We start from the raw sequence: 26,249 nt of genomic DNA, 5'->3' as shown, positions 1-26,249 counted from the left end.
GCAATCTTAAAAATGACAGAATGATCTTGGTTCATTTCCAAGGCAAACCATTCAACATCACAGTAACTCAAGTCTATGCCTCAACCACTGATGCTGAATCTGACTGGTTCTATGAAGACCTATAAGACGTTTTAGTACTAAACCAAAGAAAGATGTGCTTTTCATCATAGGGGACTGGAATGAAAATGTAGGAAGTCAAGAGATACCTGGAGTAACAGGCAAGTTTGGCCATGGAGTACAAAATGAACCAGGGCAAAGGCTAACAAGAGTTTTGTCAAGAGAACACACTGGTCATAGCAAACACCCTTTTCCAGCAACACGAGAGATGACTCTACACATGGACATCACCAGATGGTCAATACTGAAATCAGATTGATTATATTCTTTTCAGCCAAAGGTAGAGAAGCCCTATACAGTTAGCAAAAACAAGACCAGGAACTGAATGTGGCTCAGATCATCAGCTCCTCACTGCAAAATTCAGGCTTAATTTGAAGAAAGTCCAGTAGGCTATTCAGGTATGACCTAAATCAAATCTCTTATGATTATAAAGTGAAGGTAATAAACAGAATCAGAGGATTAAATCTGGTAGACACTGTGACTGAAGAACTACGGACAGAGGTTGGTAACACTGTATAGGACTCAGTGACCAAAACCATCCCAAAGAAAAAGAAATGCAAGAAGGCAAAGTGGTCGCCTGAGGCGGGTTTACACATAATTGAGGAAAGAAGAGAAGCAAAAGCAAGGGAGACAGGGAGCGATATACCCAGCTGAATGCAGAGTTCCAGAGAGTACAAAGAAGATATCAATAAGAAAGCCTTCTTCAATGAACAATGCAAAGAAGTAGAGGATAACAAAAGAATGAGAAAGACTAGAGATCTCCTCAAGAAAGCTGGAGATGTCAAGGGAACATGTCACACAAGGAAGGGCAAAAATCAAAAACAACAAAAACAGTAAGGACCTACAGAGGCAGAAGAGATTAAGAAGAATACACAGAAGAATTATACGAAAAAAGTCTTAATGGCAGGGACAATCACGAGGGCATGGTCACTCACCTAGAGCCAGACATCCTGGAGTGCGAGGTCAAGTGGGCCTTAGGAAGCATTATCACAAACAAAGCCAGTGGAGCAGATGGAATTCCAATTGAACTATTTAAAATTCTAAAAGATGATGCTGTTAAAGTGTTGCACTCAGTATGTCAGCAAATTTGGAAAACTTAGCAGTGGCCCCAGGATTGGAAAAGGGTCAGTTTTCATTCCAGTTCCAAAGAAGGGCAGTACAATTGCACTCATTTTCCATGCTAGAAAGGTTATGCTCAACATCCTTCAAGTTACTCTTCAGTAGTATGTGAACTGAGAACTTCCAGATATACAAGTTGAGTTTACAAAAGGCAGAGGACCAAGAGATCAAATTGTGAACATTCACTGGATCATAGAGAAAGCAAGGGAATTCCAGAAAACTTCTTCTGCTTCATTGACTATGTGAAAGCCTTAGACTGTGTGGATCACAACAAACTGGAAAATTCTTAGAGATGGGAATACCAGATCACCTTACCTGTCTCCTGAGAAATCTGTATGTGGGTCAAGAAGCAATAGTTAGAACCTTACATGGAACAATTGACTGGTTCCAAATTGGGAAAGGAGTATGACCAGGCTATCTATTGTCACCCTGCTTATTTAACTTATATGCAGAGTACATCGTGTGAAATGCTGGGCTGGATGAATCACAAACTGAAATCAAGATTGTCAGGAGAAATATCAACAACCTCAGATACACAAATGATACCACCCTAACAGCAGAAAGTGAAGAGGAACTAAAGAGCCTCTTGATGAGAGTGAAAGAGGAAAGTGAAAAAGCTGGTGTAAAACTCAGCATTATGGCAAATAGAAGGGGAAAAAGAGGAAGCAGTGACAAAAACCCTGTGGGAGGTGATTGCAGTCATGATATTAAAAGATGCTTGCTCTTTGGAAGGAAAGCTATGAGAAACCTAGACAGTGTATCAGAAAGCAAAGATATAACTTTGCCAACAAAGGTCCATACAATCAAAGCTATGGTTTTTCCAGTAGTCATATACAGATGTGAAAGTTGGATCATAAAGAAAGTTGAGTGCTGAAGAATCGATGCTTTCTAACTGTGTTGCTGGAGAAGATCTTTAAGAGTCCCCTGGACAGAAAGGAGATCAAACCAGTCAATCCTAAAGGAAATCAACCTTGAATATTCATTGAAAGGACTGTTGCTGAAGCAGAAGCTCCAATACTTTGGCCACCTGGTATGAAGCGCCAACTCATTGGAAAACACCCTGATGCTGGGAAAGACTGAAGCAACTTAGCACACATGCATGCAATAAGCAATAAAATTTGCTCCTATCCTTAACAATTAAGGTATTGTGGATAAATCATGGACAATCAAGCTAAAGAGATTTTGATTCCTATTCCTTCTTAGCTTGGGCTAACTCTGAACTTGCACAAACTTCCCAACCTCCAAGAGTTTTAGCTTTCTATCTCAAAAATGGAGAGAATATTTTTTATTTGTCATACGTTTGTTAGAATTAAATGAGATTAAATGAATTTGGCACATAATACAGACTCAGACTTGGTAAATACTGGTGTTGTTCTTAGCCTTTTTGGCAGAAATCTCCACTCACCAAAATCTTCCCTAAACACACACTAGACATTCTGAAAATGTTTAATAAGTGAACTATGATAAGGAATTATGAGCCTATTTTTCATTACTGGAATTGGCTGCATAGGGAGAAATTGACTATAGCTTTACATCCCAGAAGGACAAATGCTTGATGCATTTTTTAAATAATGGTGCCCAATGCTTGGAAAACTGTATAGTGTATGTTTCTACTTGTTGAGAAATGGATATTCTCACAGAATGCTAACATGAATATACATCAATTTGCTAGAGACTGTCACTGGATCTGTGTATGTTACCTTTGATCTGGAAATTCAACCTCCAAAAATTCTGACAAAAAACAAATAGGAATAAGCACAGAAATATATTTAGAAAGATGTTCACTGCAATTCTAATTATTATATAAACATGGTTAGAGATCTATATGTTCAATAGTAAATGATTAGGCAAAGTGGAATACCTTTAAATAACTAAATTCTTACTATTATGATGAGATGGCAAAGTACATTTCTTGATATGAAAATATGTACATATTATATACTGTTGTGACAAAAAGCATCTTGGAATGCCATATATAGAATCATCCTATTTTTTGAATAAATTCATATTTTTCTAAAGACAAAAAATCTGAGGGAGTTTAATCAAACAATGTGAAGAATGACTATGGTCGACTCTACAGCAAGGCAGGTGATCTGCATTCACTTTAGTCTCTGTGTATATTTCCTAATTTTCCAGTGAGGAACTCTGAGTCATTAACTGGAAAATAAAAACTGCCTAAAGTTCAACTCCTCTTCATCTCCCTTCTGCTCTTTGCTTCATTGGTGGTATATTTCAAAGAACAGAGCATAACATGTTATTTATACAGTGTGGTCTATAAACCCATCCTTTACTTTAAAAAAAAAAAATAGATGTGACCTTGAATAGCCTAAATAATAAAATAGTTGAGAATGAGTTTTGTAGGGAGAGTGACTAGGTTTATGGGATGTTACCAGCACCATTTAGATTCTCTTTTCTAGCTCAAGACATGTCTCTTTTGTAGTGGACAGGACTGAATATTCTATTTACTTGTTACAATAGAATTCAATTTCAAGACAAATCATTTAGAGCAAGTTTGGGGCCAGTTTTCCCTCACTTTTGAGTATCTGTTAGTATTATGGATACTTTGATATAATGTTTCAACTACTTTTTAGTCATTAGAGTAAACTGATGTCTTTCTACAAGTATAGGAATATACGAGAAGTACACACCAAGTAGAAAGTAGTGCATTTTCTACTCAAAAGTACTACATATATTGTTAACAAATCTAAGTGGCATGCTAATGAATTGAAATATAGTGTATAACCGTAAGTATCTAATTTAATATTCTGGAGAGGCTTGAATTCAGGATGGAAATTTCAGGTTTCTCTGACAAATCTCTTGTACCTAACATTGTTCCTGGCTATTTAATTCAACGTAACATTTATTTTTCTGCCTTTAAAACAAACAAATACATCTATGCTACTGTTAAAGTGGCCTGTAAAATACATTTGTGTGTTTTTATTGAGAAGGCAAAGAACATACAATAGGAGCCCTATCTAAGAGGTGTAAATGTCTACGTGTCCTTTCCCAAAACATTGTCTGTGCTTGTAAAATGAAGTGGTCTGTAAACAGCTTCTGCTGGCCTCTAGTGACCTTTGGCTCCCATATGTCATCCTCTCTACCCACCTTCTCAAAATCCTCTCTCCGAAGCTTTTACTCAACCTAAAAATAGCTTCCAGATGTCTTGTGACCTCACTGTGTAGCCTCTCTTCCCTTTACTAAGGTTATATGGTTAGGAAAGATAGCAGAATGAGTTTAACAAAGAACTTATATTTGGTTCAAAATAAGTTCATTGCATAGCAGTCCTTTCTTTGTCTCTACATGGATAGTTCAGAAATATAGAAAACTGTTTTCTGTGACTTTATGTATAAATAAACAAAAATTTGAAGTTTTAGCATACTTCCTTGGTTTATATTTCTATTTTTTTCTATATAGTTTTATAAGGAGCTGTCCCATATATCCAACCAATAAGTGACAAACTCTAACATACTGAGTCACTTACTAAAGGTCCAAATTGAATTCTCTGCTCACATTTCCAGGAAGTATCTCCTGTTTTCCCACATCCTATGATTAATAACTGTTACCAAATTCCCAAGGTAGGTAAGTGGTTTAACTCTGGTCTTCCATTCTAGGAATGAAAGTCAAATTAATACAAAAGTGTTTGCATCATGCACCTTGGTGAACCAGTTTATGTTTTGAATGGAGCACAATATTTCAAAAGGAAAGTTCATTAATAATAAAATCGATATTTATGGCAATTTATGGCAATTCCTGACCTGTCTTCATGAATCATTGTAGGTAAACTTTCCTACTTGGTATGGTTGTTGTTAAATATCCCATACCTGTGGCCAAAACTGCAATAAAATATCCCCAATAAGACAGGTAGTGGGTCCTGACTAAACTCTCAATCAAGGCTTTTATCTTTAAGAATGAACCTGTTTGAAGAACATCCCTCCTCATTAGTTTCTTTTGTCAATATTTTCAAACACAGAAATAGTCTTAGAAATATCCAAAGCATAGGACTTTGAGATTGGAATGAAGCCATAAAAAGCATTTTTTTTTAATAAGAACAAGAAGTTAGAAAGTTGATCGTCACTGGTTTTCTACCAAGTGGAAAGTATTCCTCAGACCTGAGGCCTCAGCACATCAACTGATGGGAGAGCACTGTCATTATATCAAAATGGAGTTCATTATGCTTTTCCTTCAAAAGGACAAAAGCAAAAAAATCTTAGGTTCAGAAATGTTCTTTGTGCTATTATAAGTAGGTCAATCAAACATCATTTGATCAACATTAAAACTGAAAGCTGGGTAGCAGTTGAAGTTACAAATAGTTTTCTGTGAACTTGGATGTCTTGAGCAAAGTTGAGATGTTTGCATAATCTTCTCTGTAGCAACAACATTCCACAAGCATATTTCTCTTTAAAAAGAAACTCCATGCTCAGTGGTATTCTGGGTTCAAGGCTTGAATAAAAAGCTTCTCAAGTCAAATGGCCTGATCTAAAAATTGAGCTGTAGAGAAGGTCACAAGTGCTTTGACTTCTCTTTTAAATCATTTAGGGATGACTTAAAGTCATATGTTGACTCAAAATACGAATTTACTTAAATCTGTGAACTTGAACTTTTAGCTATTTTGCCCAATATCTTCCCCCAAACCTTCCCAAATGTTTATAACGTCTATAAACAAGATAAATCAACATACACAATACTGAGCAGAGAAGAAAGTGAAATGCACAGCAAACCTGTTTGTATAAGCTTTCTTACGGCCCGCAAGTAAAAAGTTTTCTCAAATCCTGGAAGTAAAAAAAAAATGTTAAATGTGGCCTCCCATTTTCATGTCACCCTGCTTATTTAACTTATATGCAGAGTAAATCATGAGAAGTGCTGGGCTGGATGAAGCACAAGCTGGAATCAAGATTGCCGGGAGAAATATCAATAACCTCAGATATGCAGATGACACCACCCTTATGGCAGAAAGTTGAAATAAAGAGCCTCTTGATGAAAGTGAAAGAGGAGAGTGAAAAAGCTCAACATTTAGAAAACTAAGATCATGGCATTCAGTCTCATCACTTCATGGCAAATAGATGGGGGAACAGTGGAAACAGTGGCTGACTTTATTTTGGGCTCCAAAATTACTGCAGATGGTGACTGCAGCCATGAAATTAAAAGATGCTTACTTCTTGGAAGGAAAGTCATGACCAACCTAGACAGCATATTAAAAAGCAGAGACATTACTTTGCCAACAAAGGTCTGTCTAGTCAAGGCTATGGTTTTCCAGTGGTCATGTATGGATGTGAGAGTTTGACTATAGAGAAAGCTGAGCGCCAAAGAACTGATGCTTTTGAACTGTGGTGTTGGAGAAGACTTGCAAGTCCTTTGGACTGCAAGGAGATCCAGCCAGTCCATTCTAAAGGAGACCAGTCCTGGGTGCTCACTGGAAGGACTGATGTCGAAGCTGAAACTCCAATACTTTGGCCACCTGATGCGAAGAGCTGACTCATTTGAAAAAACCTTGATGCTGGGAAAGATTGAGAGGAGGAGGAGAAGGGGATGACAGAGGATGAGATGGTTGGATGGCATCACCGACTCAATGAACATGAGTTTGGGTAGGCTCCGGGAGTTGGTGATAGACAGAGTGGCCTGGCGTGCTGCAGTTCATGGGCTTGCAAAGAGTCGGACGTGACTGAGCGACTGAACTGAGCTGAACCATTTTCATGGCATTTTTCCAAATTACAAATCTCAGTTTATTATGATACAACATTTAATTTTTTTAATGGAAATATAAAACCTAGAGACCCAAATGTAAAAAATAAAAAGCAAATCTCTGAATTATACTTATCTTGAACATCTTACTTTCTCAGAAATATGGTCAAGACAGAATTTAATAGAGCAATATTTTTATGTTTAAAATTATTTTGGTTTGTAGTCAATGGGAGGCATGCCTCAAATTATAATTTTTCTTCAATAAAATTGAGTTGTATCATACGATACTTGGTTTTTATGAATCCAACTATATGGCTGATATCATAACTTTACTCCTGTGACAAATAACAGAGTCTACTCAATGATATCACATCTATTCTATATTAGGTATTAGGTTGTACATTTACTAAATTATTATATAGTAATACATACATACCTAGTGTGAAATGAAATATTTCCTGATGTTTCAGTAAACAAGAATTTCACAGTCATCAGGGATTCCAGCCTTCCAAATGTAAATTTCTGAGCCCAGGTAGAATAATACTGGCTATACAACAGCCATTAGGCACTTACTTCAGTAAGTGAGAAAAGAAAGTGCAAGAGTCAGCCATCTACCACACCCACCACCCTGTATGGTGAAGGAAGAATTACGGATGTGAACAATCAAGAAGCAGGATGCTGGCTCCAGACAGCTGCTGCTGCTGCTAAGTCACTTCAGTCGTGTCTGACTCTGTGTGACCCCTTACAGGGTAGCCCACCAGGCTCCCCCGTCTTTGGGATTCCCCAGGCAAGAATACTGGAGTGGGTTGCCACTTCCTTCTCCAATGCATGAAAGTGAAATGTGAAAGTGAAGTCGCTCAGTCATGCCAGACTTCGCGACCCCATGGACTGCAGCCTATCACGCTCCTCCATCCACGGGATTTTCCAGGCAAGAGTACTGGAGTGGGTTGTCATTGCCTTCTCTGCCAGATAGCTGAGATGCATATAAATGTAACAAATTCAATGATGCCAGACACTTGCATCTTCCCATACATAGATGAGTGCTAAACCCCTTATGTGAGATATCTGGTTTTCCTAAATTAACAATTATCTTTTAATATTCAGATTACCTGTCCCTTGTTGAAAACTTATAGCCTGGCTCCTCCCCCCATCTCCTTAGAAACAGTTCTCTCAGGGTCACCTGGGATGCTGTTTCCCAGACTTGCAGGCCTCATAATTCCCACCAAATAAACCTAGCTCTCAACTTTTAGGTATTACTTTTTTTTTTCAATTTCACAATAGCAGTCCATAAAGTTGCGTTCACAAGTCTGAAATCCCTGAGTAAGATGCTCCCAAAAGTATAATGTAGAGATGGCAGAAGAATATAACTGTCACAGGCATGATGTGTCTTACTCTTACTTGGATATAATGATAATGACCATAATAATAATAATAATAATAATATAATAGTAATAAAGAAGTGATAAATAGTAATAATGAAGGCTGAGCACTGAAGAATTGATGCTTTCAAACTGGGGTGCTAGAGAAGACTCTTGAGAGTCCCTTGGACTGCAAGGAGATCAAACCAATCAATCCTAAAGGACATCAATCCTAAATATTCATTGCAAAGACTGATGCTGAAGCTGAAGCTCTGATACTTTAGCCACCTGATACAGAGCTGACTCATTGGAAAAGACCCTGATGCTGGGAAAGATTGAAGATGGGAGAAGGGGACAACAGAGAATGAGATGGTTGGATGGCATCACCGACTCAATTTATGCTAATGGGTGAAATAGTTAACCAACTAATCAAATGGACACTTTATGGGGAATTAAACATCCCTGGAATATACTGTAATATGATTATCAATTAACTCAGATTTCCACATGAGACTGTTTTGTGGTTGCTAAGGTGAAAATTGAGCCTATTTACTCCAAATTAGTTCCAGTAAACAAAATTTAAAATAATAAATATATTTTTGCTAACCCCAATCTCTCTTTTCCAAGAGGTAAGTTGCCATATATAACTGCCAGAACTACCACTAAACCTAAAAGCAGCCAGCTGAGTTGTTTATATCTCACAGTCTTAGTCAACTGAAACTATTAATATGTAGATAAGTCTCTTTACCAGAAGAAAGTTATTTATGTCATTGTCTGAAGTTTAAACCATTCAGTATGCCTCCCAAGAAGTTTGATTTAGGAAATTACATATACACACATACATATACACACACACACCCCAAAGAGATGAAAATATACCTAAGGGAATATTTTTAGGACAATAAATGTAGGTGGAAGTGAACTAGTTATTAAAACTATTTCACCTCTTTCTCTACCTATAAAAGCTATTTTTTAACAGAAAGTTATATTCATACTGAACATGAAAACAAAAATAAAATAGAGAATCAATACAACATTCTGTTGTATCCAATAATTACTTGCAAGTTTCTGCAACTGAAGGCCAAGTTGGGATTAAGACAGTTCTTGTTCATCTATAGCTGAAATTCCAGTATGCACTCATAAACAAGAATTGACTGATGTCTGCCATTAATTACAGTGGTCTGCTAACTGGTCTTTGTGACTGGAGTATTTTATGTTGAATTCTAACATGCAGGATGTAAACAAGAATAAACAATGAGTTTATCTTTGAGATTCCATTAACTTCCATTGTCTGTTTCAATGTATTACAGAAAAACTGCTAATAAAAAATCTGACTTGTGAATTTGCATTATAACTTTAATAAACTCATCAAATGCTGTTAGAACTGTCCATATTAAAAGAAAGTCTGAGTTCTCTGACCCAGTTATAGGTTGGAAATGCCTGTAATCAAAAAGTAGAAGTATCAAAAAGTATAAATTTTCTAAAGTAAAACAACGAAAAAAACAATTTTAAAACATTTTGAACAAGTCTTTGCAACTATATCTAGCAGATAATCTGGTGAGTGAAAATGAGCAATTGTATCTAAGGAGTGAGAAAGTATTAAAATAAAAATAAATATGTTACGTTTTATGTGGCAATATATTCCTTATTTCAAATTTTAAACAGTGAATTTTTTAAATAAAATTTCAATTTCTCTCTTTTCTCACTAATTAAATATTGAACACATTGCACATGGATCCAAGAGGTCAAATACTATGCTAATTGCCTCACATGTATTATCTCATTTAATCTTTCCAATAATCCTATCAAATAAATTCTATTATCCTCTCTTTATGTGTGACACATGACAAAATTAAGGCCCCAAAGGTTAAGTAACTAGCAGAAAGTCACATAGTTAGCAGTTCAAACCCGGGATAGTCAAACTTTAAAGTTATTTCTCATAACTCCAAGAAAATCTGCCCTCTAGTCAGGAAAAAAAGGTTTCTATTTCTTTTTTTGATTGCTCAGAGCATTCATTCTTAGCATTTATTATTAGTATTAATTCTAAAAGCTCTAGATATGTAAACTTTTGTGTCCTTGTTTATCAAACTCTTTTTTTTTTACATCTCACATGAAGTAAACTTTGGCTTCATTTCATATTCAAAGAGCAGACTTGTCCACATTTCCAGCAACTAGATGGGGACACACACTAAAACATTTTAATTAAGGAAAACATTTTAAGCCAGTAGAACAAAATGAAAAGTTGATTAGGATTCAACTCATAGTATGTGGGAACTGGGCATAAATAAGAAAATCCACTGTGCCGTACTACCAGTGATTACAGCAGCTTCAGTAGTCAAAACTCAGGGATGATCACTGTTATTTTTGCTAACACAAGCTTTATGCTATTTGGATGCATGGTCAAACCAGCTCACATAACAAGTTATTTCTAGTATATAGTCTTACATAGTCTTAGGCCTTTTAAAACATGCTCAACTGCCTTTCCAGAATGCCACTGTATTAGGAGAAAAAAAACACCGAATAAACTGTACAACTGAATCAAAGTGCAAATTTACTCTAAAACTCATTTTCAACTTTCTGTCCTTTGCTTTAGAAATAGATGAACTAAGAACAAAGCACTGTTTGTTGGGTAAACAATAAAAATGCCTATCATAAATTTCATGGAATCCAAGTAATTTTCAGCAGATTCGACCTGCCCTATGAAAACACGCAGAAGAATCATCACAATTTCATTAATTCATTTTGGACATTCGAGTCTCTGTGTTAGGCTTCCATTCAAGGGACAAGACACATGTGTCTTTCACAGTATGAGTGTGATAAAACACACCAGGGGATCCTCTAAGTAGACTTGTTCAACAATTCCAACATGTGGTAGAGTGTAACGGGATTATTTTAAATTCTGTGTATCTAGAAGCACATTCTACAGCTTGTAGAGATTCCCAAACTTGTTTTTTTGGGGCAGGGGTGGGCGTTGGAGGGGCTGTGAAGGTTGAGGAGCAGGAATCAGGTTGGGGGTGGGATCAGAGTCGAAAAAATTTAAGTAGGACATATATGTACAGAACATGTCTTTGGATGCATATAAAAGGACTAGCGCTTACATACTTGGATGTTGTGAATAAAACTAAAAATGAAACAGGATTCAGTTTTGCAAAGTAGATTGAACCAGGAAATTATGACTCAAACATTTGTGCATGATGAGTGAACACTTCTCTGCTGTTGGACACACGAACAACTGCAGATCTTGATGTAACTTTGCCACTGTTTTCACCTAGTGTCAGTTTAAATCCTTGCTAGAAAATGAAGGAAGGCCTTTCTAAAGGATTTCTGCAACACATATACAAAAGATAAGCAGAGAACACTATGTGCTAGTCAACTTGCTGCAAGATTAATGCACATGGGGGTAGAGTGGAAAACTAACATTCAACTCAATTATAAATTTTATGATCAAGCAAAGCAATTCTAGTTTTCTCTCATTTAGATATAATTTTCAGTTAAATCCTAACAGGCAGTAACTCTTCACAGGAAGGCATTGCCTGGATGCGGTCTAATGCAGGAAAGTTATGCTAATACTCTATAATAAGATTCAGTAATTTACGTTCTGTCTTCTGTCAGATTGGGGGAGGGGGGAATAATCAAAAATGATGAAAATCCTTTGCTAGGTCTATATATTGCCTCAGGTTGCCTGAGTCTCCCAGGGTATTTTGGACTTGAGAGGCATATTGGAGCAAGTCTAGAACACACAAAGCATCAGGAAGAATATGGAACTTCTTTTTGAAAATGAATTTTATCTAAAAATGTGTAAATAAAAGCATTATTGACTAGATAATTTGTTTCAGCTACACAGAAAAACACTGGGTCATACTATTAGTATCTAAAATAAACATTCAGAGATGACAGTCTTTGGAGCAGATAGCAGATAGGGCAGTTTAGAAACTGAGGGGTTAAATGCATAAGATTTTTACACCTGAAGTTGCTGGCTCACATGGCCCATCTCACAGGTGATCATCAGACTATTACACCTGGGGATCCACAGATAAAGGAATAAAATGTGATTCCTGGGTTTGGAGGTTTATTTAGTAGTAAAAGCTTATGAATCACAAGCCAAGACCAACAAAATGTATAGTTGTTCAACTATACATTTAATACAACCTCAGTAAAAAGTACAAAACTTCTAAAGGAATTTTTATGTTTTACAATCTGTAAACTAATTGCAAGCATGACACAAGCAACTAATCAAATAACTAATGCTCTCCCTAAAATAAAAACCAAAGCGTAAGAAAGCCATATCCTGAGTACAGAAAAACAAACATTAAAAATAAGCTACACTTATCTCTCCATTCCTTAGCAGTCCTCTGAGATGGCTCCCAATCCTCCCTGCATTCTAAAATTGTAATACCTATGTGTATACACACACACACACATTTCAAATTCTATGTACAGCCACTGACAATTTCAGTGGCTCATAAATGACCTTTTTTAAAAGGTTGAAAATTCTCTAGGATAAAGTAAAGGATTGCTTTAAAAGCTACATAAGTATTTGTCTCAATAACATTTTGGACATATAAAATATATTCTAAAGATCAAGATGCTCAAGTAAAATAAAACATACTAAGTGCATTATAAAAATTTAGACAAAGATTAAGAATAAGTTAAAATAAGTGTATTTTTTGAATTATATGTACAGGATATGGATACAGTGTACTTTGGATATTAGCATTCACTTGGGACTAGAGCTGGCAATGATTAAATATCTGAGAGTCAATTTAGTACAGCAGGCAAGAACATGAATTCTGAAGCCAGTTAACTGAATTCATAGATTTGCCACTTAACAACTATGAGACACTGGACAACCTCTTTATGCCTGTTTTGTCATCTCTAAAATGGAGATAATAAGAATATTTACTCAGATGAGGATTAGATAGGATTATACATGTAAGGAATCTGAAATAGTTTCTGGGATATGATAAAAGGTTAAAAAAATGTCAGCTAAACTATGTAAGTGATCTTATAGGTGGAACTTACCCCTGTGAATCATGACTTTTCCAGCTACAAATAAGAGATTGAATAAGACAAGCTTTTATAGTCCTTTGATGATTTTTGTCTTCTATCACTCAAAATACTTAAGTAGAAAACATTCATTTATTCATTCAAGTAATACTATTTATCAAGTCCCTACTATATTCTAGACAGTGTACCAGATGTTAACAATACTAAGATAAAAGCCTGCTCCTGAATTCTAGGAGCTGATCTAGAGAAGCAGTACAGGGTAAGAGTTAGGAGCCCAAGCTCTGGAATCAGACTTTCTGGGACTTAAGCCTTTATGATTTTGGACAATTTCCTTAACTCTCCATGCACTAATTTCCTCTCCTTTGAAATGGGAATGATAACAGTTTCACACTCATAAGTTTGTTTTGAGGATCAACATAGCCAATACAGGTAAACCTTGTAGACAGAACTCAGAACATTATAAGTACTCGATAAATGCCAGTGTTATCAGGAGGCGAGAACGGGAAAACTAACAGTGTGGTGAGCATGACAACAGGGCTGGCAAAACACACACACAGTGAGCTAGACAGCAAACAAGCGAAGTGGAAGGCACTCAGCCGTGTCTGACTCTCTGCAACCCCACGGACTGTCCATGGGATTCTCCAGGCCAGAATACTGGAGTGGGTGGGCTTTCCCTTCTCCAGGGGATCTTCCCAACCCAGGGATCAAACCCAGGTCTCCCATATTGCAGGCAGGTTCTTTACCAGCTGAGCCACAAGGGAAGTCCAAGAACACTGGAGGGGGTAGCTTATCCCTTCTCCAGGGGATCTTCCCTAACCCAGGAATCAAACCGGGGTCTCCCACATTGCGGGAAGGATTCTTTAGCAACTGAGCTACCAGTGAAGCTAAATAAACGAGTATGCAAAACAGTATAGAGACCTCAAGGAAGTTTCCAAGAGGAGGCAATATTTGATCTCATATTAAAGAATTGAGAGAAGCAGTTGAAGAAAGTATAGCAGTTAAGTATTTCAATGTGAAATATCTTTTAAGTAACAAAATTTCATCAAAAAATAAGCAAGTAAATAAGATTTACTCCACTTCAATACACATTGACTGAGGGGTCTTGGTTCACATTCTGTCCATTCACATACATATTCATTTCTAAATAAGTGCAATATAGCATTCACTGAGGCGCCAATAGATGTCATACGCCAGGAAAAACAATCCAGATAACCATATTATTCCTCTAGGGGAACATGATCCTAAATACAAATGCCTCTCAAACTGGTAGCATTTTAAAAGGAATTTGAGGCAAAGGTCCGCTGAGGTATTCATGCCATCACATCACTCATTTAACTTTTCCCACATGATAACTGTCTTCAAATAGCTGGGAAGCTACAAGTGAAAAGTGAAAGTGAAAGTCGCTCAGTAGTGTCCAACTCTCTGTGACCCCATGGACTATACAACCCAAGGAATCCTCCAGGCCAGAACACTGGAGTGGGTAGCCTTTCCCTTCTCCAGGGGATCTTCCCAACCAAGGATAAAACCCAGGTCTCCCGCACTGCAGCTGTATTCTTTACCAGCTGAGCCACAAGGGAAATCTAACAATACTAGAATGGGTAGCCTATCCCTTCTCCAGAGGATCTTCCCGATCTAGGAATCAAATCGGGGTCTCTTGCATTGCAGGCAGATGCTTTACCAGCTGAGCTATCAGGGAAGCCCTCTAAAGCTTTGGCCCGCTTTAAGGTCCCAATTCTCACCTAATTCAGTGAATACGTCCCATTCACTAGCTAATAAGCAGTAAGGTGAATCTTCCCATCTGGGAATAAAAACTTCATCTACCTTAACCTCTTTTTTCTTTAAGAGTGGCATTTTGTCTCACAAATCCTGCTCACAGAGCCAATTAATGTTTTGCTGAAAGTTTTCACTTTCATCTCAGGTTTGAAGGGTTTGTTAACAAAATAAGCCACTCATTATAGACAAATAAATAGTACAGATATTTATTAGAGAATTATCTAGCTTACTTTCAATATACTAACATTAAAAGAAGAGAAATAGAAAGAGCAGAGAGTACATCACCAAATTGGGTTTTGACCAACATCCAGACTTAAAACAGTGCAGGGAAGTCCCGTGTCACAGCACATCTGGAGTCCCAGTAAGGAAAGGGCCCCAGGCAGCATGTCCACTCCATGGGTGAGACTTCAGCTACAAAGTGCACACCAATGTAACGTAAATATTGCGAGGAGGTGGACTGCTAAGAACAAGTCCCAGGAAGGACTTCTATCCAGGAGAACCATCTAATGGTTAGAACTGCTGTCCCTCTGGGAGCTTTTATGCTACCCTTCTAGTTCCTTAGTGTCATTCCAGGCTCCAGGAGCATTCATTTCAGGAAAAGAAAAAACCATCAGTTCAGGGGTGTAATAACACATATTTGAGAGGTCATCCTTGGACAGGTTTTGTATGGAGAGAGAGGATAAACAAAATGACTTCTAAATTTCCACTCAATCCTAAAGTGCAATTCAATTACTTGAGTATCCATTTTATTGAGAAAAAATGTGAGTTGGAAAAATGAGGATTTCCTTTAGAGTCCTGTTTATGTGTACTGACTTGGTGAAATTATCAATAGACCACCCTTGAATTTCAAAAATGTCCATTGTCACGAGAGACTATTAAGTCCTTTTTAAAGTGATATGCCTCCAAGAGTCTGTCAACCAGTCCCATGGAGATTGACAAGCTGGAGTCTATGTCTGAAAAGAATAATCTCTTTTTCTTATTGAAGTAGAGGTTTACTACACTAAACGCTAGTGTCATCTATTGTTCCTCTCAGCTACAACCCTAAGCCTATCAGGCCTGATGTGTCATATACATTCTATGTACGTGAGAGTGAGCAAAAAAATTAAGAAAAGAAAACCATGCCTAAAATCAAGGAAGACCAAAGCATTTAAACTTTACCTGAACACTGGATGTTAAAAATTAAAATTGAGGAATCACACCCAGATTCAATCCCTTATTTTCCAGCCCCACCATTACCACCATAAATAGGACTTCATTTCCTCTGCAGGATTATAAATACAATGTTGAAATACTAATCCTCATCATGTCTTAGTTAACAATCATAGCTTGTCTGAAGATTTAGAACACAGATTTGTCAGATGTGCAGAAGACCAAAGTTATGATTAAAGCATAATTTGTTGGATAAGAGGTTAAAGATTCTTAAAGCTCTTAATGGGCTAAACCAAAAAGCCCACCCAGAAAAAAATACAGTTTAATGTAGATAAATGGAAAGTTTGATGTTTGGGTTAAGTTGAAACAAACAAACAAATATGAGGAAGGACAGATGCAAAACTGTTTGCATAACAAAAATCTGAAGAATTATTTGATAGTGTGACCAATGGTGTAATAAAGATACTAAGAATGAGTAATCTTTGGGTTGAAAAAAAGAGAATGTCCAGACAAATGAACAAAACAGCCCTAAGGTTTTCATAACTTTTGGTCATCTGCACATCTGACAAGTCTGTGTTCTAAATCTTCAGACAAGCCATGACTGTTAACTAAAGCGTGGTGAGGATTAGTATTTCAACATTGTATTTATAATCCTGCAGAGGAAATGAAGTCCTATTTATGGTGGTAATGGTGTGCTTCCCTTGTAGCTCAGTTGGTAAAAAGTCTGCCTGCAATTCAGGAGACCTGGGTTCAATTCCTAGGTCAGGAAGATCCCCTGGAGGAGGAAATGGCAGACCACTCCAGTATTCTTTCCTGGAGAATCCCATGGACAGAGGAACCTGGCAGGCTACAATCTATGGGGTCGCAAAAGTTGGACACGACGGAGTGACTAAGCACACACAGCACATGCTTTTCTGTATGTTAGGACCATGTGTGGCACTGTGTTTAGCCTATATTTGAAGGTAAAATAGACAGAAGACTATTATGAACAAAGGAGGAAGGAAAGAATGCATAGCTTCGCAAAAATTTAGGGAGGCAAAATAACAGTCCAACAACAACAATACTATAACAACTGCAACACTGATAAAAGTAGTGCTTTCAATGTGCTGGAGTCCACTTAAAACAAGTCTGCTTTGACTCCTGCATAAATCCTAACAGGTAATGTTATTAGCTTCCTTTTTCAGGTGAGGAATGTGATATTCAGAAAAAGTAAGATGTCTAAGATTAGTTTCATGTTAACTATTTGAAGGCATTTGTGTAGAAGTGAGAAACACTTGTTTTTTCCAAAGGAAAATGAATGGAAGCTATAACCTTATACAAAAGAAAAAGTCCAGGTAGTTATAACTACATTAGAATGGAATTATCTGCTTGCCTACTGGCAAGCTCTCCTTTGCTACATGTGATCAAGCTGAGGGGAAATGTAAGAAACACAATTTGTATTAAAAAAACATTCCTGTGTTGCTTGGAAGGTGGGGTTAGGTAACCTTCAGGTTTCCCTCCTTCAGGTTTCATGAACCTGATTCTAAGAAATGGGGTACTTCTGCTGTCTTGGTATTATATACTATGTAGGCCAAATCAAATTAAATAGAAAAAGTCATTCAAACCAGTTTTATGCTGAACTGACAGATCTCTTCAATCAAATAGTTGTTACAGTTTATCTATGTAGATATACCCATTAATCTGTTTAATTGGTCACATTTCATTTGGGTTTTCTATTTTTAAAAGCAAGCTTACAAATATGACCTATACATCCTATTAATAGCAAGACTAGTAACAAGGTTATAGAATATAGTTACTTCAAAATCTCTCAGTCCCCTCTCTAGATATATACAGAACATTGATAATGCTGGATGGAATGAGCATTTAACAAAGCTACTTTTGAATACGTATTGGTGTCGTAACAGAGAAACTCTCAGCCAAAGTTTGACACTGGAAAATAAAAGTTTTATTCCATTTCTTGAGCCTGCACCCTCCATGAATGTAAACTCCTCAGATCCTACCAGAGTGCCCTGGTAAGTGGAGGGAAACCTTCCAACTGAGATCAAATTACAAGGTCTTCAGGAGAGAATGTTACATATTCAATTAGCCCATGCGGCTTTGCATACTCAGCTAGTTTCCTTCCTTCCTTCTTCTCCCCCTGTTTTTGTCAGTTGTTTCAGAGTCAAATTCAGGTGGTCAAAAAAAAAAAAGTAATCATGGGTTGTATGCATGGAGCAACAATAGAGAGATTGGGAGAACCGAGAGCAAATACTTGCTACTTAAGAAAGTAGAACCACAAAACTCTAGGGTTTCCCTGATATAAACACAGAGATAGTCAGAGAATATAGACAAATTGGATTCATTCATTTAGTTCTTTTCTTTTTTGAATTTTTTTAGGGCACACTAAAAAAAATGTGGGAGAAGGAAACGGCAACCCAGTCCAGTGTTCTTGCCTGGAGAATCCCAGGGACGGTGGAGCCTGGTGGGCTGCCATCTGTGGGGTCGCACAGTGTCGGACACGACTGAAGCGACTTAGCAGCAGCAGCAGCAGTATGGTATGTGGGATCTTAGTTCCCCAACCAGAAATCAAACCAGTGCCCCATGCACTGGGAGTGCAATGTCTTAACCACTGGACCACAAGGGAAATCCCTATTTTTTTAAGGTAAATGTTTATAATGTCTATATTGCATCAGTAGCTGAACAGGTCAAATCCTGACCAAGTCCAATTCTTTATTTTATATTCTCACTGTCTTTGTCTCTTCTGTATCTCTTCTTTATTGTGTTAGCTTAGAATTATTTTATTAATTTGATTAATATCCATGTCCTCCTAAACTGTACATCCTATGAAGTCAGATATGATATCTATTTTTGCTCACTTTTGTCCCCAGAGTTTCAGGACAAAGTTGGCACAAAAGACACTAGTCAATAACTATTTAGTGAATGAATAAATTAATAAATGCAACTGTGGAGAACACATTTTGATTAATCTCAGGCTCTATAAACCATATGCACAGATTCCAGGACAGACTTTATTGCATACAAAGAATGCATCTGCAGAAAAGTTTAAGACAAAAGCCATTTTTACACTGTTGAAGAACACTACCATTAACTGTGTCATCTCTAAAGAATAAAAAGGGCAATAAAGACAGTCCACAAATCAGCCTTAAATTGGCCAAGCTCTAGAATGTTTTTCCATCCCTAATTTATGAGATTTTATCACGGCAATCTTTTTTTTTGGAAAACCAAGTCAGATTTCTGACTTTTCAAATTATACTTCATAGGCTCCTAGCTAACACACAACAGATTTGTCTTGAGTGACCAAGCAATGAGATCTGACATCAGGCAATATAGATAACACCATACCACATCTTAAAAATACCTTTTCATGAGGCATACAAAAGAATAACATGATGCAGATTTTGTTGGCTTGCTTGAGTGGTGCCCTTAACTATTTTCTGTAAGCTAAAATAAGCAGGGAATATTTCATCATTCATCTGTATGCAATCTATAATTACAAGCATCTGTGATGCTCATTACAAATATTACAAAATAGAGGAGTTAAAACCATATCCATATTTACAAACTAGGATACTTTCAGATCTGAATTAATATAATAAAATTTTCTGGGTATTTTTACAGGAAGTATTTCAATAAAATGATATAGGTCTGACTTCTTGTTCTGTTACAACTCATAGCCTTTCTAATGATAAAAAAAGGAAATTGATAACACTTTTGGAAGAAAAATTATATCCTAGTTTTTCGTACTAAAGGTATAAGCCTCAAGGGCATGGAAGAAAGACATTCATAGAGACTGTAATGTTTTGTCAAGTATGCACTTATTAGCAAATTTACTAATTTTTTTCATTTGCATTATTGTAGGAGGGTAATAAAATACATCAGATTGCACTTAATGCATCCTTGGTGGCCTGGCAAATTCATTTTTATATGTTCATATAGGACTTTGTTTTTCAAAAGTATAATATTTTCTGCATCTAACTGTCATATTACCCATAAACATTAGCAGGTGTCATAGGTTTCTATGCCAGGCAGGGAAAGCCTTATCTCTCTTATCTTAGGAAGCTTAAAAGATTCTTGAGATCTCACAAGTTGAAATATATTATTTTGCAGGTTTTTGCCTTTTCAAGTAACTGTAAAGAGGAGTCACTGTGTACCAAAACTGTTCTCAGATTCTTGCTGAGAGAATTATTCATAGTACTACAGAATTATCTGATATGTCTTCTTGAAGTCTAGAGAAATTCATCACACGGTATAATCACAAAAGTCTATCAAATCCAAAACAGTACACATTTTTCCTAGGATGTGCTTCTGCTTGTTTGTCTCTCTTTCTTTTCTTTTTTTTTTTTGTTAAACTAAACTCCACATTTCGTTCAGATTTCCTTAATTTGGTCCAGAATCCCATTCAGGATATTACATGACATGTATTCATCATGTCTTCAGGATATTACATGACATGTATTCATCATGTCTCCCTGGGCTCCTGGTACTTTGATAACTTTGACACTCTTGAAGAGTGCCTGTCATATATTTTGTTGACCATCCCTAAAGTGAGAGTTTCTGGTGCTTCTGTCACGATTAGACTGAGGTTGTAGGGTTTGAGGAGGAGACCACAGAGGACAGTGCCATTCTGTGTTATTTTCATAGCGCTGATAAGCAGACACACTGTCAGCATGACTTACCACTGTTGATACTGATTTTCATCACCTGGCTGAGATAGCAGTTGTCAGGTTTCTCCACTGTAAAGTTACTCTCTTTCCCCCTTGCATACCGTACTCTTTAGAAAAAAGACACTGTGCACAGCCCACACTTGAGAAGTGGAGAGTTATGTCCTACCTCCTGGAGGGAGAAGCATCTATAAATTATTTTAAATTCTTCTTCACAAAAGAACTAGTCACTGGGATCTGAACATTACAATCTTAAAGTAGTCGTCATCTGATTATTATGAAGCCATGTATCCCTAAGAAATTCATTTAGCTTTGGCTGGGTACAGTTTGTACAGAAAATGTTAAAAAAAAATTTTTTTTAAGTTGTAGTCTGTCAAACATAATGCTATGTGCCAGATTTTGTTATTAGGTGTTGGTAAATCTTGTCTCATAATCACCATAACAACATTATGAGGAAGGCATTATTATTATTTCATAGATGTGGAAATTTGAAGCTCAGAAGGGCTAAAGTAGCCTGCCAAATTCACACATGCAATCCATCATATGCTGAAAAGTAAACTCTCTCTATATATATATATATACACACATGGACACATGTGCACAAACATATATGTGGTTATTATATTGTATATTATGAAACAGCAGAAAACACATCAAAGACTCTGCTTTGCCTTTTTTTTTTTTTTAAGAAGAGAAGACTTGGCTAATTGTAGATTTCTAATTTTGTCCCATTCATTTACCATTATAAAGAACATAAATAGCTTCCCTGTCATCACAACCACTAGAACTGGTTGACACCTGGTTTGAGGTGTCCAGTTCTCTAGGAGTTGTAGTCATTTGCATGAATAAGACTCCTTGATATACAGTTATGAGACTATAAGAGGAGAGTACATTTTAAGATGTGAATTTCCCAGTGAGCATATTTTATTTCTAAGCATAAAAATGTGTTTGTTTAAATATCCATATGTTCCATGTTACAAGACCATTATTCTTGCTCAGCAAACATAGAATGTCTCTGTTTTTACAGAACCAGATTTCCACTTAAAAATTTTATCTAAAACTTGCATGACTATCAGGATACACATATTTCTAATGTTAACCAGGAATCTCTGTGCTGTAAAAGTCACAAAATTAAGTCATAAGGCAGGACCTACTTCATAAGTGCTGAAGAGTATTTCACATTTCTTATCACAAAATGAACGTATTTACAAACGTATAACAAGCCAATTGAAAACAAAAGACCAGACTCAGGTTGCTTGAAAGAAAAAAAGCATGCCACATGAGTATATATGTCAAATAACATTTAATATACCTAATGCCTGTCTGAACAGAGATACCTCTGGTACCTAACTGATTCCTCAAGGAAATGACTGATGTCTTTATTTTCAAAATGGAACAATGGAGCTTAATTTTTTTCAGTGAAAGTGAAGTCGCTCAGTCGTGTCCGACTCTTTGCGACCCCATGGACTGTAGCCTACCAGGCTCCTCTGTCCATGGGATTTTCCAGGCAATAGTTCTGGAGTGGATTGCCATTTCCTTCTTCAGGGGATCTTCTTGACCCAGGGATCAAACCCGGGTCTCCTGCTTTATAGACAGACGCTTTACCATCTGAGCCACCAATTTGAAATAATCAAAACACAGTTAAAAAATGAAATCATTCCTTTAGGCAGTATATATACATCATACAAGTAGAACAGCACAGTATACATCTTGCCTGAGAGTACAAGTGTATATTTTTAAGTGGCTAGAAGCTAAGGTTTATTAACCTTAGACTTGGTAAGTAATTTGACTCAATTCTCTAACACATTTTACACTGTAAATGTGTGGTGTCTACCAATGACTGGAAGACAGAATGGGGCTCTTTACCTCTAACTGAATTAAGAACTTTTAAAGCAGCTTAGGAGGTCCTTTCCTCCTCTCATTTGTAACATTGAGAATTACTCTAAAAGTCAACTGAAGTTAACAGCTCATGTGTCACAAATACAGAAATATTTTCAGCTATAATTTTATGTTTTTTCAGTGAATACGTATTACCTGAATAAAGCACCTTTCTAACGTCCCCCATTCTAAAATATCAGTTTTGTCCTTGATATTAATAAATATTTCTGCTTTATTTTTATTTGCCTGAGTGCTATTAGGATTTTTTCCTTAGGATTTCTTCTGTTGCCTAATTCTTTAGCTGCTTTCCTCATCCTTTAATCTGTTTACCTTATTAACCTTCTAACTTTAGGCAAGGGTCAGAGTCATGAGGGCCACTCTCTCCACCACCCCAGGTTTTGGTTAACCTTTTTATAATGAAACTAACTACAGAATATAAAACCATTTTCTCATCACTATTTTGTCTGTGTCTTTCAAAATTGGAAGTCCATTTCTGTCATTTTGTTTGTCACCTTTCCTATCAAATTCCACTGCCTAGTGAGTAGCAGGACCTGTATCACACATATTTATAAACCATCCATCTCTCCAACCATTTATTCAAGAGAGATGCAAGGAAACTGCTGCAGCATAGAATGAACAAAGTTCAGGAAGAAGAATAAATAAATCATGATATTATAATAAAACTATTAGGACTTTACATTAAGTACATCTTGAGAAACCTGTATGCAGGTCAGGAAGCAACAGTTAGAAATGGACATGGAACAACAGACTGGTTCCAAATAGGAAAAGGAGTACGTCAAGGCTCTATATTGTCACCCTGCTTATTTAACTTCTATGCAGAGTACATCATGAGAAACGCTGGGCTGGAGGAAGCACAAGCTGGAATTAAGATAGCTGGGAGATATATCAATAACCTCAGATATGCAGATGACACCACCCTTATGGCAGAAAGTGAAGAGGAACTAAAGAAACTCTTGATGAAAGTGAAAGTGGAGAGTGAAAAAATTGGCTTAAAGCTCAACATTAAGAAAACTAAAATGATGGCATCCAGTCCCATCACTTCATGGCAAATAGACGGGTTAACAGTGGAAATCATGGCTGACTTTATTTTTCTGGGCTCCAAAATCACTGCAGATGGTGACTGCAGCCATGAAATTAAAAGACACTTACTCCTTGGAAGGAAAATTATGACCAAACTAGACAGCATATTGAAAAGCAGAGACATGACTTTGCCAACAAAGGTCCATCTAGTCAAGGCTATGGTTTTTCCAGTGGTCATGTATGGATGTGAGAGTTGGACTATAAAGAAAGCTGAGCACCGAAGAATTGATGCTTTTGAACTGTGGTGTTGGAGAAGACTCCTGAGAGTCCCTTGGACTGCAAGGAGATTCAACCCGTCCATCCTTAAGGAGACCAGTTCTAAGTGTTCATTGGAAGGACTGATGTTGAGGCTGAAACTCCAAAACTCTGACCACCTGATGCGAAGAAGTGACTCATTGGAAAAGACTGTAACGCTGAGAGGGATTGGGGGCAGGAGGAGAAGGGGACGACAAAGGATGAGATGGTTGGACGGCATCACTGACTCGATGGACATGGGTTTGGGTGGACTCCAGGAGTTGGTGATGGACAGGGAGGCCTGGTGTGCTGTGGTTCATTGGGTCCCAAAGAGTCAGACATGACTGAGTGACTGAACTGAACTGATTAGGATTTTAGATATTGCTAGAAAATAGAGAACCATGGAGAAAATTGTGAGAGATGAAACTACAGCAATGTGCAACATCTACCTTAAGTAAAATATGGCATCTGAACTTCATTCTGAGGGTACTTTAGATCCACTGATGCCTTTTAACCAGAAGAATGGCATGATCAGGTTTTGACTTTTGAGAAGTTCTGGTTGCCTGATGTAAGTGCACTGAGATAGATATTAAGATGTTTCAAACTTCATACGTATTGTGATATAATCATAACTTCCTTAATCTCTCCACCATATGTATTCCTGCTCTCTTTGTTATATCAAATCCTGAAACACTTAATCCTAGTTTTATATTTTAAAATCCAAGCTCACCCATTCACCTTCTGTTTTATAACTTATCTTTCTATAATTATTAAGTAAAAAATGTCTAGTGTATTTCTTCCTTTCAATAAAAAGAATAAAATCAACTGAGGATCATGACTACCTCAACCTAATTTCTGTCTGTAATCCACCAATCAGAGCTTTTAACATAAATTTATCCACAAAAATAGAGAAGGAAGGAAGAAATAAAAATTGATGTGAAATAAATAAATGACCACCACATGATAAAATGGTTTCAGAATTGGTCAAGGTATTGTTTGGGAGGTAAACTTTGACTACAGAAGGAAAAGACTCTGGTCCAAATTATTTCTCCTAGCTTTCCTTTATTGACATAGTCCACCACTATTTCTAAACAGTAATCCCATTACTATTACTATTGTAAGTCCATTACTATTTCTTCCATATTTATTTTGCCCTGAGAAACTTTACTTTGAAAAGTGATGGAAATTTTAACATGCTCAAGTCCCCTTCGTGTCCTTTCCACTCCTACTTATTTGTGTTTGGCCTTAGTATGCGGCTGCTGCTGCCGCCAAGTTACTTCAGTTGTGTCCGACTCTGTGCAACCTCATAGACGGCAGCCCACCAGGCTCCCCCGTCCCTGGAATTCTCCAGGCAAGAACAGTGGAGTGGGTTGCCATTTTCTTCTCCAGTGCATGAAAGTGAAAAGTGAAAGTGAAGTTGCTCAGTCGTGTCCGACTCTTAGCGACCCCATGGACTGCAGCCTACTGCAGGCTCCTTCGCCCATGGGATTTTCCAGGCAAGAGTAGTGGAGAGGGGTGCCACTGCCTTCTCTGTTGGCCTTAGTATAGATATACCTATTTTTTTAGGGAAAAAAAAGCTTACATTACTTTGATTATAAAAATGGCACACACATTACACAATCAATATGATAGGTATGCTGTAGCCCATGGGGTCACAAAGAGTTTTACACAACTTAGCAACTGAACAGCAACAACAACATGATAGGCATAAAAGAAAATGAAAAAACATGAATTTCAGCATTCCATTCATTAAAAATGAATCACTGTGAATGTTTTGGATGTGCTCCTGTCAGTGGTTTTATGCATATACTTACAAACACAAACAATCCTTTACCATCCACCTTCCCTAAAGTGAAGATAATGACAATATCTATGTAGAGTTCAGAGGATAAAATAAAATAACATCTTTTACACTCTCTAAAGAGTTCTAGGCTTCAGTTCAGTTCAATTCAGTTGCTCAGTCGTGTCCCACTCTTTGCGACCCCATGAATCACAGCACGCCAGGCCTCCCTGTCCATCACCATCTCCCAGAGTTCACTCAGACTCGCGTCCATTGAGTCAGTGATGCCATCCAGCCATCTCATCCTCTGTCGTCCCCTTATCCTCCTGCCCCCAATTCCTCCCAGCATCAGAGTCTTTTCCAATGAGTCAACTCTTCGCATGAGGTGGCCAA

General features: G+C 37.2%; 1 protein-coding gene across 1 annotated transcript in view; it reads right to left on the bottom strand.

Annotated features, from left to right (window-relative positions):
- The window catches only part of ANGPT1 (angiopoietin 1), a 304,237-nt gene that overhangs the window by 251,940 nt on the left and 26,048 nt on the right, over positions 1 to 26,249 (bottom strand). The window lies entirely within an intron of this gene.

The sequence above is a fragment of the Ovis aries genome, chromosome 9 (assembly GCF_016772045.2).
Source record: "Ovis aries strain OAR_USU_Benz2616 breed Rambouillet chromosome 9, ARS-UI_Ramb_v3.0, whole genome shotgun sequence".
NCBI classification, from domain to species: Eukaryota; Metazoa; Chordata; class Mammalia; order Artiodactyla; family Bovidae; genus Ovis; species Ovis aries.
This window is presented reverse-complemented; position numbering and strand designations above follow the sequence as displayed.